The 16122-nt window shown below is 39.3% G+C and overlaps 1 protein-coding gene across 4 annotated transcripts in view; it reads right to left on the reverse strand.

Annotated features, from left to right (window-relative positions):
* LOC130274118 (cytochrome P450 7B1) overlaps positions 1 to 16122 on the reverse strand; it is a 279901-nt gene that overhangs the window by 115777 nt on the left and 148002 nt on the right. The window lies entirely within an intron of this gene.

Genomic DNA, 16122 nt, shown 5'->3' on the forward strand with positions numbered 1-16122 from the left:
CAAAACTGAAATAGAACACCATGTAACCTTTTCACAGTGATATTTGTGTTTCTAGCCTGTGCTCCTGGCAGCCAAGCTTTTAGCATGTCAAAGGAAACTGCGTGTCATGATAAGGCAATTATAATGGATTTAGATAATTGGGATTCAAAGAAGTGTATCTCCTTAATAAGGGATGTTTCATCGATCTCATGCAGCACTGTACATAGGTTCATCTTACTACATGCCCTACTCTGATCCATTGCCTACTGCATGAATTAATGAAACAATGTAAAGCCCAGCATTACAAATTACATGTTTCAGTATGTAGGTCTTCTGTCATATTTGGAGGCTGAAATTCCTTTTTTTTCTTATTACAGCTGTTTAGCTGGTACAATCCGATTTAAAGTCAGTAACAAAGAGCATGTCTATTTTAGTCAGGATTAATACAAATATTCAAACAGAATACATCCCATCTGTGAAGGTGACTTACACTACATGCAGAACAAGCCATTTTGATTAATCACAAGATATTTACTAGCCAGGATGTAATCAAAGATCAGGAGATAACCAGCTTACCACTATCATGCACCGATAGAAATGGATGGCATTAGGTTAACTCTTTGTTCTCCTTTGAATATCATAACTTCCAAAAACCAAGGTGTGAGTATGATGCCTATATCTTTCTCATTGAAACCCCTGACTTTGTTCAACATAGAGCTTTGAGAAACTCCAGAAATACACCATTATTATATATTACAAATTTTTTTATTCAATAGAATTTTATGGTCAATATAGAACAAATTCATATTTATATAAAAAAATTGCATAAAATAATACTAGAAATAACTATGTTAATCCAACTGAAGAATAAAAACATAACAAGTCATAGTGCATCAACATCATTTCTCCTCCATTTTCCATTTGGCTACCAAGCTTCAGCAATGGGCTCATTACTGGTTGCTGGTTTGGACAAAAGGTAAAATTGTGACAGATATTTAGATAGGCTTTTTTGTCATATTCTAATTTAATGCATCTAATTTCACCCTCTATGCTCTGTCATTCGGTCAAAACCTGTATACTTCACATTGTTTCCGCGGGGTAAGGAGGACGCAGCTCAGAAATCCAGGGGAAAATTAACTTAATGCTCAGAGTCTGTGGACTCAAATCATGGAGACGGCAGGGTCATCGTTTGCATCAGTTATGGTTAACTCAAAACTGATAAGCTCAACACCGTAAAACACCATGTCACAGCATCAATCTATGCCTCCCAAAGGAAAGAACCATTTCATCTATATTCCATAAAAAGAGAGATTCCCATAAATCAGTAAAGCCATATTACAAAAGATTTATCAACAAACGCCAGTGCTTACAATCCTTCCAACTGAGGCTCACGTAGCACACTGAGTGAGATGACACATCACCTACATAAATGAGCCATCAATACAACTAAAAGGAACTAATTATAAATTAGGTCACATCCAAGAAAAAGCACAGCCACAATGGAGCTTATCTCAGGATCACCAATTATCTTTTACACAATGTATGTATCTTAAATACTGTACAAAAATAATAATAGTAGAATGCAAAGTCAATGTTGTTAGATAAATGATTAGTTTGTTTATTTATTTATTCATTTTTTTTATTTTTTTTATTTCTAGTAGCTTATATTGTACCAACATACAGTATTCCACAGCAGAGTAAAGAGATTGTCACCGTTCATGGTGGGCCCATATTCCAATTCAGAAATATTTCTAATCTTAAACACCAATTTCATTGGACGCTAGTTAACTTATCAATATGTTTTTAGACTATGAAAGAATACTGCAGTATGGAGAGGAAACCTATGTGTACAGGGTTAGAACAAAACTATGTAGCACTATTTATGCATTAATACAAGGCAGGTAGGTATATAAAATATTATTGAATTGCAAAAGTATTATAAAACTAACATATTTAAATATTTTGTCTACAAAGGTTATCCAGCTTTGTGTTATGAAAAAGTACAGCAAAGGTTCGAAACGCATGACGTTAAATTGCATGGTTTGAAAACATGTTTTAACTCTGCTGAATAATTATTAACTTTATAGAATAAAGAATTTGGATATTTTAATGCAGCTTGAGTGCTGTACCTCTTCATTGGTTGCCACAGAAAATAGCAGGTTGTAAGCTGAGACCGCATGTCATTGCTGAAGCCGAGTAATAATAACCAACAGGAGACCAGGGAAGCATCAGTGGAGGAGCAGTATTTAAAAGGTAAGTCATTATTTTTTGGTATTCTAAACCCTACCTGCAACATTGAACTATACTGGCAGTTATGTATTAGCATACAACTCTATATCATTATGACGTACTGCCATCTCTGACAAAAAAGCTAAGCTCCTAATATCAGCAACCAACAGCCACTGTCCACCTTCCCACCACAGAACTTACATCCTAGTCATTCAAACCCTCTTATCTTTATATAAGCCTAGCAGCATCAAAAAAGGGGGAAGGAGTTAGATTGAGACCCCACTGTGATCATCAAGGGTGGCAGCGTATAGTGACAGACTGGAGTAAGAAAACCCCTCAAGGATGTCTTGTAGTTGGACATACAGTACCTTAGAGATGTATAGATAGGCAGTAGTGTATTGGAACACATATTTAAATAGATCAAAGTAAAAATAAAATGTTAAAGGGGTACTCTGGTGGAAAAGAAAATCTTAAAATCAACTGGTGCCAGAAAGTTAAACAGATTAATAAATTACTTCTATTTAAAAATTGTTATCCTTCCAGTACTTATGAGCTGCTGTATGCTACAGAGGAAGTTTATTTATTTTTGAATTTTTTTTTTCTGTCTGGCCACAGTGCTCTCTGCTGACATCTCTGTCGATGTCAGGAACTGTCCAGAGCAGAAGGAAATCACTATAGCAGACCTATCCTGCTCTGACAGTTCCTGACATGGACAGAGGTGTCAGCAGAGAACACTGTGGTCAGACAGAAAAGAACAACTCAACTTACTCTGGAGCACACAGCACCTGATAAGTACTGGAAGGATTAAGATTTTTAAATAGAATGAATCTGTTTCCCTTTCTGGCACCAGCAGATATATATAAAAAATAGTTTTCCCACTGAAGTACCCCTTTAAAGGGATTTTCGGGGAAAAATGGATTAATGACCTATCTATAGCTAATGTGTGGGATGCTTAGATAGTTAGTGAGGGCACAGCTCCCACTAAACAATGTATTGAGCTGAGGCTTTCAGCTCCATTCATTGTTTACATTTGGGTGCTGAGGCTGTGCAGTAGAGCTGATCAGCAGGGGTGCAAGGATTGGCACCCCGTCAATAAGCTATGGATGGCCATTAATCAATTTTCCCTTGAAACCCCACATTAAAGTTCTCTAATAAGAGAAAAATAATCTAATAATGTTTAATACAACTTATAACAGTTCAAATGAATGATATTCATACAACTCATATCATATAAAGAAAAATCAGCATCCTTACAATCAATATAACCCATACAATTAACGTAATTTACTATTTAATAATAAAAAAAATGGTGGATTTTCATTTTTTTTTTTATCTATGTTGCCACTCTTTTGAATTTGAGTATATTTAAACATCTAAAACTAATCCAAAAAGATAAAAAAAAAAAAAAAAAAATTAAAGAAATAGTCATGGTTAACAGAATGTGGTTAGGTAAAAATGATAAAAAAAAAAAAAAAAAAAAAAAAAAGCAAAAACAAAAAAACTGCATCCTTAAAGGGCTAACCTATATTCAGTTTACTTCAACCTTCTTTAAAGCCCTCTAAGAAAATTTATAGCACATAGATAATAATATTTCAGTAGTGTTTAGATTCTCCACCTCTATGTTCCGTGCTGAGGTCATTGTGTCATTGCTGTAAGAACAGTGGTAATAATTGTGGGTGTTCCTATGCTTAAAGCTGGCCCTGAGATATTAACCTTCTATTAAGTAATTTATATCTCTTCTTCTAGCATAAAGAATCAGTGTAGATGGAATAAGATTCAGGAGCGAACCAGACCAGGACAACAGGATCATTTTCATAAAAGCCAGACAAAATATGCTTTTATTCATATAAGCAAGCAAGAGCTTCCAAATAGCTGATGTAGACATATGCTAGTGTTTTTTAATTCCCTACTGCATCCAAAATGAAAAATGAAATGTCTCTACACAAAAGTCTGGAAACAAAAAACTACCGTATTTTTCGCCGTATAAGATGCACTTTTTCTTCCCCAAAACTGGGGGGAAAAAGTTGGTGCGTCTTATACCGCGAATACACACGTATCGCGGCGGTCCCAGCAGCCATCAACAACCGGGATCCGCGGCTAATACAGGACATCACCGATCGCGGTGATGCCCTGTATTAACCCTTCAGACGCAGCGATCAAAGCTGACCGCCGCGTCTGAAGGGAAAGTGACACTAACCCGGCAGTTCAGTCGGGCTGTTCGGGACCGCCGCGGTGAAATTGCGGAGTCCCTAACAGCTTACAGGACACCGGGAGGGACCTTACCTGCCTCCTCAGGGTCTGCTCCATGCCAGGATCCCCTGCATGGCCGGCGCTCTCCTTCGTCATCATCACGTCGTCGCGCATGCCGTCACGTCATCCAATAGGAGCGGCGTGCGTAGCGACATCATGGCGGTGATGGAGAGCGAGGATACCGGGGAAGAAGACGTCCGGAGCGTCGGGGACACCACGGGGACGTGGCGACAGCGATGGAGCGACATCCAGGGCAGCGGTGAGGAGCGGTGATGGGTCTGGAGCGGCGGGGACACGTGAGTATTACCTCCTATACCAGTGGTCTCCAACCTGTGGACCTCCAGATGTTGCAGAAAAACAACTCCCAGCATGCCCGGACAGCCGTTGGCTGTCCGGGCATGCTGGGAGTTGTAGTTTTGCAACATCTGGAGGTCTGCAGGTTGAAGATCACTGTTGGGTTCAAAATCTTTTTTTTTCTAGATTTTGCACCTTTAAAATTGGGTGCGTCTTATATGCCCGTGCGTCCTATAGGGCAAAAAAATATGGTACTACTTTTTGATGTATACCACTCCTGTGTAGACCTATAGGTCTCCATGGTTACAGACTCCCAAAAATAATGTGTTGTCTCATCCTGTAGTCTAACAAGATCCTGTAGACTAAAAATAAGTAGGGGACAAATGTAAAAGTTTATGCCTGCAGAATCATACTACACAGCATTCAGTTGTAGGCACAAAATGGTATATCAATTATTATATTTTTTTTCTGGGCCATTTCATCAACTTTTTTATTTTCAGGAGGAATAGACTTGTCAGGTTTGATCATAAAGGGAGCACAAATTACACGAGGGACAGCATGTAGTACAGTGTGGCAGTATGTACAGTGTGGCAGTTGTACAGCACAAATGATGTCACCTACTGGTCCTTAGTTTCATTTGCTATGCTCATTACTTTATTCCTAACTGTCCTAAGTCCAATTAATATGGGTTCTTTGTAAGTATTTGTCTTTGTAAGTATTTGTCCCCTGAAGATCCTGGTACCTTCCGTGTGAAACGCATCGGAACTTGGCTTTGTTCTTTTGGGCCTTTTGTCTTGTATGGCCATAATTTGTGATGATGTGTTAAGTTATTTTGAACCCACTGATGTTATTATCTGGCGCTAATTTGAACCCTTGTTTTGTTCTTATCTAATTGTTTTCCATTATTATAATTTTTGGATGTCTTATATATTTACAGTACTTCATTTTAAATGTAAAAGTAATGTTTTAAAGGGGTACTCCGTTGCTCAGCATTTGGAACAGACTGTTCCGAACGCTGGAGACGGTGCCGGGAACTCGTGACGTCCTAGTCCTGCCCCCCATCACGTCATGCCATGCCCCCTCAGTGCAAGCGGGGGGCGGGATGCTGAGCAGCGGAGTATAAACAACACATGCACTAACATGCACTAAAGAAAAAACATGCACTAATTTTTCTTCCGTCATAAGAAATGGGTAAATTAACATCCGTAATTCAACATTTAAGTCTATGGCAAACGGATGAGCCTTTATGTCATCCGTTTGCACCTGGTTTATAATATCCATTATTACTTCTGAGCATGCTCAGAAGAGGTGACATCAGCAGACTCCTGCAGTGCTGAGGGACCACTACTACTCCCATCATGGAACAGACTTGTTTCCATGATGGGGGTAGTAATGCCCCATCTGCGGCAGTCTGCCGGTGGCTGGGGAGGCTACATTAGTGTTTGAACTACAACCCCCATCATGGAACAGACTCTGTTCCATGATGTGGGTTGTAGTACAGGAGCTGAGGGATTAATCACACTGGGTCTCACTACTGAGACCTGATGCTCTAGAAATTATTAACCAGGCCCATTTTAGACTTAAGGATCAGGCCAATTGCATTTTCATTTTTCCTCCCCACCTTCTAAAAATCATAACTCTTTTATATTTCCATCCACAGACCGATTTGAGGGCTTGCTTTTTGCGTCACCAATTTTACTTTGTAATTTTATCACTTATTTTACCATAAAATGTACGGCGCAACTAAAAAAATATTATTTATGGTGGAAAATTGAAAAGAAAAAATTTAGCAAATTCTGGAAGGTTTTGTTTTCCCGCTGTACACTTTCCTGTAAAAATGACATGTTTTCTTTATTTTGTGGGTCACTACAATTAAAATGATACCAATGGTGTATGCTTTTCTATAATTGTACCGCTTAAAAAAAATCTCAAACCCTTTTAACAAAATTAGTATGTTTGAAATTGCCCTTTTTTGACCACCTACAGCTTTCAAATTTTTCCGTAAATGGGGCGGTATTAGGGCTCATTTTTGCGCCATGCTCTGTAGTAACACATTTTCTTAGGTTTTACATTTGATAAATTTTTTATTAATTTTGGGGGGATTTTTTTTTTTGATAAAGCTGGTTGCGACCGGCGAAACGTCGGGGGGTGTTGGTACATGGTGTTTTAAATGCAGTCTAAAAGTTCAGAATACTCGAAATTATGGCTGGTGGTTAAATGAATACTTCATGATAGGAGACTAACATATCCCAAATGGGGACCAATAGACCAGCTTTATTCTGAAAAGAAATAATAGGAGAGTGACTCTATATCAAACTGAACTGATAGACTGTGCTTTTAAACACACACATTATATTCTTTTGGATTTTTGCTCACAGTTAAAAAAATTTAAATGAGGAAATAAAGGATTACATTTTATTGGATATGGCTCCCTAGTTTGGGACTTAGTCCCAGGAAGGTATATACCTGAATGGGAATAGTTGTTTTAATTATTTTTTTACGCTTTTTGGGGGGTAAAATGGGAAAAACGGATGTTTTACTTTTTTATTGGGGGTGGGGATTTTTCAATTTTTTTAACTTTTTTATATAACATCTGTTTACTTTTTTTTTTTTTTTACACTATAACAGTTCCCATAGGGGACTATTAATAGCCATCATTTGATTGCTTATACTGTTCAGTGCTATGCATAGGGCATAGCACTGATCAGTGTTATAGCTGATCTTCTGCTCTGGTCAGCTCGATCTCAGACCAGAGCAGAAGACCACGGGAGACAGCCATAGCAAGGTGAGGGAACCTCTGGCTGCCATGCTGGATGATCGGATCCCCGTGGAAGCGATGCGGGCGATCCGATCATCCATTCAAAGTACCACACTGCCGCAGATGCTGTGATCTGTATTGATCACGTCATCTGAGGGGTTAACATTACCGGCGGGCCCCTGGGAAGCTGGCCAGCCCGATGCACTGCTGATAGAATACTTTTCATTCATAGCACTGCGGAGGCATATGATTATAGAAGCACTGTGGGGGCCAGACATATGTCTGACCCCCGCAGCGCATCTATATACAGCTGTGACAGCGCTAAAAAATGAGAAGATGACCGGGCAGAGGCAAGGGGGGAATCCTACATATACACATGGGGGAATAAAATAAATCTACCTATGGGGGCGCACCGGCCATTCAGTGTTCCCTGTGGGGAATTTTAAAAATGAAAGTAAAATACATCGTATATCGCATGGGAGCACAGCATGCCGCCCGGTCCCCTGTTTAATAGCTTCAAATTGCATCAGATCTCAGAATTGAGACCTGGTACGATCATTCCCTTAGCCCCTGTACTACAACCCCCATCATGGAACAGAGTCTGTCCCATGATGGGGGTAGTTGTACAAACACTAATATAGCCTCCCCAGCCACCGGCAGACTCTCCCAGCCTGTGGACTACTACTCCCATCATGGAAACAAGTCTGTTCCATGATGGGAGTAGTAGTAGTCCTGGCCGTGGGAGAGGTGATAAAATGGCTGTACATGATGGATTTTATAACAGGTCTTAACGGATTAATATGCCCGTTATTTTGTCGGACGTTATTCAGCAGTTAGCACCCATTATTTCATTCGTTATCATACATCCGTTTTTAAACAGAAAACATGTTTAATAACGGATGAATACTCATAGGGTGATCAGCAAAAATAAATAAAAATAATCTAGGCAATACATTCCCTTTAATCAAAAGTAGAAACTAGTACTATTTAGCAACTCAACAATGTGAATGATTTGAAAGATTTTGAAAGGTAGACCTTCAATTAAGTCCAGATCAATCTATAGTCGCATGGCTACAGGCAGCCTTGGGGCGAGCATGCCTACAGAATGAAAAAGCTAAATGTGAATACCCTAAGACATGTAAAGGGAATTTACAATGGTTTGTATAAAACGTTGCCTCGTAATGTATAAAAGGTTGCAACTTTCTAAAAAAAGAAAATTGTGACACTCTTATCAAATTTGTAAATAGTGGGCATGGCTTATCTGGAGGCAACATGGCTTTACTGTAATTTATTCCAGAAACCAACATAAATTATGCCTAAAGTCTATGCCAGCTGATCAGTGCCTACAGCTTACTGAGATACTAATCCTGTATTGCCTCCATTGCTAATGACCAAGAGGGCAGCTGTGGAGATGGATGGAGAACTTAAAGGAGTTATATATATATATATATATATATATATATATTGGCTCCAGAAAGTTAAACAGATTTTTAAATTACTTCTATTAAAAACTCTTAATCCTTTCAGTACTTATGAGCTGCTGAAGTTGAGTTGTTCTTTTCTGTCTAAGTGCTCTCTGATGAGACATGTCTCAGGAACCGCCCAGTTTAGAAGCAAATCCCCATAGCAAACCTCTTCTACTCTGTGCAGTTTCCGAGACAAGCAGAGATGTCAGTAGAGAGCACTGTTGCCAGACAGAAAACAACAACTCAACTTCAGCAGCTGATAATTATTGAAAGGATTAAGATTTTTTAATAGAAGTAATTTACAAATCTGTTTAACTTTCTGTAGCCAGTTGATATAATTTTTTTTTCCCTGGAATACCCCTTTTACATGGTCAACATAAACACTTGAGTCATTCAAGTAAATGTGAGGTATATTCTTTATGGAGTTTCAGGCCATAAACTTGTATGTAGGTCTTATTGAAGCAACTGGACGCAGATGGATTAAAAACTTGTTTTGAAAATGTGTCTCAGAGGAAATATCTGTACCCATCGCATAACTTTTAAGAGGGTCTGTGGTCAAAACCTACAAAAGAGATTTTAAAATCATTAAATAGCTATGGGTGCCCTGATCACACATCTTTTTACAGTTCCTTGAAAGGGTTTATAGTTTGTCTAACAATTCAGGGAATCAGTCAGATGGGCCGGACTTAATTTTAACTATGGGAGTGATGGATGGGAGTATACAGTCAAGGGGTGTAAATGTTGCACATTGAGTAGTGGGTATGCTTTATACACACCCTCTGACTGTATAATCCCACCCATCACCTGATATAAACTTCTAGCATTAATCTTTAAGGACTCAGGGTTTTTTAATTTTTGCCCTTTCGTTTTTTCCTCCTCATCTTCTAAAAATCATAACACTTTTAACTTTCCACCTACAGACCTATCATTTGTGGTGCAAAATTGGAAAAACGATAAAAACGACACAGCCAATCAGATAACTTCTTTCACTTTTCAGAGGCCTTTTCAAAAATGAAAGAAGCGATCTGATTGGTTGCTATGGGCAACTCAGCAACTTTTCCTCTGGACTGGTTTTGGTAAATCTCCTCCATTATCTTTATGCTATATATAATCTAAATATACCCAAATTATATAGTTTTTATTTTGTTTTACTAAAATACATTTAACTTTTTGTACGAAAATAAGCATATTGTCCTCTTTTGACCCCTAAAACTTTTTATTTTTCAGTATATAAGGATGTGTAAGGGCAAATTTTTTGTGCAGTGATCTGTTTTTTTTTATGGGACCTTTTGATCGCTTTTTATAAATTATTCTAGGGTATACAAAGTGACCAATAATACGCAATTCTGGATTTTTTATTTTTTATTTTTACACATACGCCATTGACTGTGCAGTTTAATTAAAGGGGTACTCCGCCCTAGACATCTTATCCCCTATCCAAAGGATAGGGGATAAGATGTCAGATAGCCGCGGTGCCGCTGCTGGGGATCCCCGGGATCCCCGATGCAGCACTGCGCTATCATTACAGCACAGAGCGAGTTCGCTCTGTGCGTAATGACGGGCGATACAGGGGACGGAGCCGCGTGACATCATGGCTCTGCCACTCGTGACATCACGGCCCGTCCCCTTAATGCAAGTCTATGGCAGGGGGCATGATGACCACCACGCCCCCTCCCATAGACTTGTATTGAAAGGGGCAAGCCATGATGTCACAAGGGGCGGAGCCATGATGTAACGATGCTCCAGCCCCTGTATTGCCTGTCATTACGTGCAGAGCGAACTCGCTCTGTGCTGTAATGATAGCGCGGTGCCGCAGCGGGGATCCCGGGGCTCCCCAGCAGTGGCACCGCGCCGATCTGACATCTTATCCCCTATCCTTTGGATAGGGAATAAGATGTCTAGGGGCGGAGTACCCCTTTAATGTTATATTTCTATAGTTTGGACATTTACGAATGCGGCGATACCACATATGTTCATGTTTATTATTTTTTAAATATATTTTTTAATGGGAAAAAGGGGTGATTCAAACTTGTGGCTCAGAAGCTGGTGTAGGAAGGAAGGGTTTGGGTTCATGGAGAACTGGGCTGACTTCGCTGTCGGTTACCGGCTCTACCGTAGGGACGGGCTGCACCTCAATGGGGAGGGTGCAGCTTTGCTTGGGGAGAAGATGGCTAGAAGGGTGGAGGAGTGTTTAAACTAGGGACTTGGGGGGAGGGAACCTACAGCAAAGAGGGGGAAGATAGTGTAGATAGAGAGGTGGGAATTATAAATGTACCTGGGGGTGGAGCGGAGGGAGGGGTTAGAATAGTTAATAGGAATAGGCTTCATAGGAAAATAAAACTTACACCCTTGAATCCCATTAACCCCAATAACATAAAGGATGGAAATGTAAAGTGTATGTTCACAAATGCCAGAAGCCTAGCAAATAAAATGGGGGAGCTTGAGGCCTTGATACTGGAGGAACATATTGATATAGTTGGGGTCACTGAGACATGGCTGGACTCCTCGCATGACTGGGCTGTCAATCTGCAGGGGTTTACATTGTTTCGCAAGGATAGAATGAACAGAAAAGGTGGTGGAGTCTGTCTGTATGTAAGAAGTGGTATGAAAGTCAGTGTGAACGATGCCATAGTGTGTGATGATTCTGAGGATGTGGAATCATTGTGGGTAGAATTACAAAAGGAGGGAAATACTGAAAAAATAATATTTGGGGTAATCTACAGACCCCCTAATATCACTGAAGAGATAGAAGTTCGGCTTCATAAACAAATAGAGAGGGCCGCCCGGGCAGGTACAGTGGTAATAATGGGAGATTTTAACTATCCAGATATAGATTGGGGTCCGGGGTTGGCTAAAACTACAAAGGGGCGACAATTCCTAAATTTATTGCAGGATAATTTTATGGGCCAGTTTGTGGAGGACCCAACAAGAAGTGATGCCTTGTTGGATCTGATCATTTCCAACAACGCAGAGCTGGTTGGTAATGTAACTGTGCGGGAAAACCTTGGTAATAGCGACCACAATATAGTTACTTTTGACTTAAAATGTAGAAAACAAAGACAGGCGGGGAAGGCAAAAACATATAACTTTAAAAAGGCAAATTTCCCTGGGCTGAGGGCTGCACTACAGGACATAGACTGGGGGGAGGTGTTCTCAAATACTGATACAGAAGGTAAATGGGACATCTTTAAATTAACTCTAAATAACTATACAGCTAAATATATACCAAAGGGGAACAAATATAAACGATTGAAACTAAATCCTACATGGCTGACACATGATGTTAAAAGAGCAATAAACAGCAAAAAAATAGCCTTCAAAAAATACAAATCTGATGGGTCAGCGATAACATTTAAACAGTACAAGGAGCTTAATAAAATCTGTAAAAATGTAATAAAAACAGCAAAAATTCAAAATGAGAGACAGGTGGCCAAAGAAAGCAAAACTAATCCTAAATATTTTTTTAGATATATAAATGCAAAAAAACCAAGGACAGAGCATGTAGGACCCCTTAATAATGATAATGGGGAGGTTGTCACAGGCGATCAAGAGAAGGCGGAGATACTGAATGGGTTCTTTAGTTCTGTATACACTATGGAAGAAGGAGCTGACATTGGCCAGGTCAGTGCTGGTAACACATCATGTAATGTACTGAACTGGCTTAATGTAGAGATGGTACAAGGTAAGTTAAGTGATATAAATGTAAGCAAATCCCCAGGACCGGATGGACTACACCCAAGAGTTCTTAGAGAGGTAAGTTCAGTAATATCTGTACCCCTGTTCATGATATTTAGAGATTCTCTGGTGTCTGGTATTGTGCCAAGGGACTGGCGCAAGGCGAATGTGGTGCCAATCTTCAAAAAGGGCTCTAGGTCTTCCCCAGGAAACTATAGACCGGTAAGTTTAACGTGCATTGTGGGTAAATTGTTTGAAGGACTTATAAGGGATTACATACAGGAATACATAGGGGATAATAGTATTATAAGTGATAGCCAGCATGGGTTTACTAAGGATAGAAGTTGTCAAACCAATCTAATTTGCTTTTATGAAGAGGTGAGTAGAAGCCTTGACAGAGGAATGGCTGTGGATATAGTGTTTCTGGATTTTGCTAAAGCATTTGATACTGTCCCTCATAGTCGTCTGACAGGTAAGTTAAGGTCTTTGGGTTTGGAAATTTTAGTTTGTAACTGGATTGAACACTGGCTCATGGATCGTACCCAGAGAGTGGTGGTCAATGATTCGTACTCTGATTGGTCCCCGGTTATTAGTGGTGTACCCCAAGGTTCAGTACTGGGACCGCTGTTGTTTAATTTATTTATCAATGATATAGAGGATGGTATTAACAGCTCTGTTTCTATCTTTGCAGATGACACCAAGCTTTGTAGCACAGTACAGTCTATAGAGGATGTGCATAAGTTACAAGATGACTTGGATAGACTAAGTGTCTGGGCATCCACTTGGCAAATGAGGTTCAATGTGGATAAATGTAAAGTTATGCATCTGGGTACTAATAACCTGCATGCATCGTATGTCTTAGGGGGGATTAAACTGGCAGAGTCACTGGTAGAGAAGGATCTGGGTGTACTTGTAGATCACAGACTACAGAATAGCATGCAATGTCAGGCTGCTGCTTCCAAAGCCGGCAGGATATTGTCATGTATCAAAAGAGGCATGGACTCAAGGGACAGGGACATAATACTCCCCCTTTATAAAGCATTGGTACGGCCTCACCTGGAATATGCTGTTCAGTTTTGGTCACCTGTCCATAAAAGGGACACTGCGGAGTTGGAAAGGGTGCAGAGACGCGCGACTAAACTAATATGGGGCATGGAACATCTTAGCTATGAGGAGCGATTAAAGGAGTTACAATTGTTTAGTCTTGAGAAGAGACGTTTAAGGGGGGATATGATAAACGTATATAAGTATATTAATGGCCCATACAAAAAATATGGAGAAAAACTGTTCCAGGTTAAACCCCCCCAAAGGACGAGGGGGCACTCCCTCCGTCTGGAGAAAAAAAAGTTTAGTCTCAAGGGGCGACACGCCTTCTTTACCGTGAGGACTGTGAATTTATGGAACGGTCTACCTCAGGAACTGGTCACAGCAGGAACAATTAACAGCTTTAAAACAGGATTAGATACATTCCTGGAACAAAATAAGATTAATGCTTATGAAGAAATATAAAATCTCATCCCTTCCCCAATATCGCGCCACACCCCTACCCCTTAATTCCCTGGTTGAACTTGATGGACATATGTCTTTTTTCGACCGTACTAACTATGTAACTTTATTTGGGAAGGCGTTAAATCACATTTATTACCAGTTTTTTTTTAACAGTTTTTACACAATTTTTTAGTTCCCATAGGGGACCATTACATGCAATAATTAGATTACATACACTGAACAATGCTATGCAACAACAAAGTTTTGATCAGTGTTATCGGAGCTTCATGGCTGACTGGAGCATAGAAGCACCCATCGAACAGCGAGGAGGCAAGTATGGGCCCTCCCTCTGTCCTTTCAGCTTTTTTTACATTTTAGACATTACAATCAACTGTGATAGGTGATGCCCAGCATTAGCCATGGGTCCCAGCAGCTATGACGCATGCTAAGCTCCTGAGTGCACGTCATAGAAGGGGAGCTGGTGCAGGGTGTACCTGTATGTCCTACATCCTTAAGGGGGTCAAATTAAGTCCTGCCCATCTGACTAATTACCTGCATTGCCATGCTAAATGTAAACCCTTATATCTCAGGAGAGTATCAAGAAACTTTGTACTGTAATTTATTTATTGATAATTCAATGTAATTTTAGGAGGTTGGCCATAGGTTCTTTTTAAAAATATATTGATCGCTTTATTTTCCTTTTTTTAGGTTTTTATCATCATAACATACAATGACAAACTGCAGCTTAATTTATAATCTCTTGTACATCCTCAGAACACAGCTACATTAAGTTTATCTGGAAATACCTTTGGCAAAGGCAATGATCATTTTATTACATATCTAAAGAGCACACATTTACGGGAATCTGTCTGACCAAAAAAAGGTCCCTGTTAAGTTTCACTGGAATTATATGACATTTAAATGCATTGGTTGGTGCATTTGGGGTCAATGCCTCAAACACTGATACATTTGACAGTATAAAGAAGATTCACAAGGAGCAAAAATAATTTTGACACTTGTGTCTTCTAGCAAAAAATAACTTTTTTTATCCTACCATCTGCCACATAATGCAATAAATATGTCTAACATACTAAAAACATATTTAACCCCCATCCCCCTTCATCCTTATTTCACATATGGAAATAAACCATTTTAGAAGAGAAAAAAAAAAGAATTTCCAAAATAGCTCAAAAATCTAAAATGTTTAATATAGCTGACATTCAACAGTAGTTTCTATACCATAACATTACATGATAAATGATTTACACAAAAAAAATTATATATTACTAAACACAAGAACAAGCGTTCTGCCAATGTCTGCGACAGGATTTAGAAGAATAGTAATCTCCTTCTTGGGATTAGCATTAATCCAGGTCGGTCTAGAAAATTATACATCATCATAATTTATCTGAATGGTACTTCGCATTTTCCAGTTATTTTGTTTTCCTTTGGCTCATGTTTCCTTTCCTTTCCGGAGGGTATACTTTTGCCATTTTAAAATATTCTCTGGAACCAGTAAAGTTTTAATTGAGTACACAAGAGAGTCCCCGCGCTGTCTCATGCCAGCGCCACCAATACACAAAAGTTCAGCATTCACCGGTAAACATGACTGACTAGCAAAGCAAAAGTGTCTGCTCTAGGCCTAAAAAAAATGTAACTTGTCAGACGGAAACGTGTTTGTTTCGGAATCCTGGCATGGACATTCAGTAAATGTAGTTGATTTAAAGCTCAATTTGATTTCCCAGAAGAAAAAAAAAATATTTACTGGCAGAATACTTCAAATCAAAAGATTACAAGCAGTGACAATGTAGAAGTAGGCAATGCCTAGGTTTATAAATGTCAATTTATTGAGTCAAATGCAAAACAGAAAAAAAAATATTCTGAACACGTCAAAACAGCTCACGAGGAATGGAAAAGTCGATTGTAAGATTTAAACATGTCTGAGTTCCAGTCAGGATACACAGAACCCCTAAAGGTTTGTCT

This window comes from Hyla sarda, chromosome 5, assembly GCF_029499605.1.
Source record: "Hyla sarda isolate aHylSar1 chromosome 5, aHylSar1.hap1, whole genome shotgun sequence".
NCBI lineage: Eukaryota > Metazoa > Chordata > Amphibia > Anura > Hylidae > Hyla > Hyla sarda.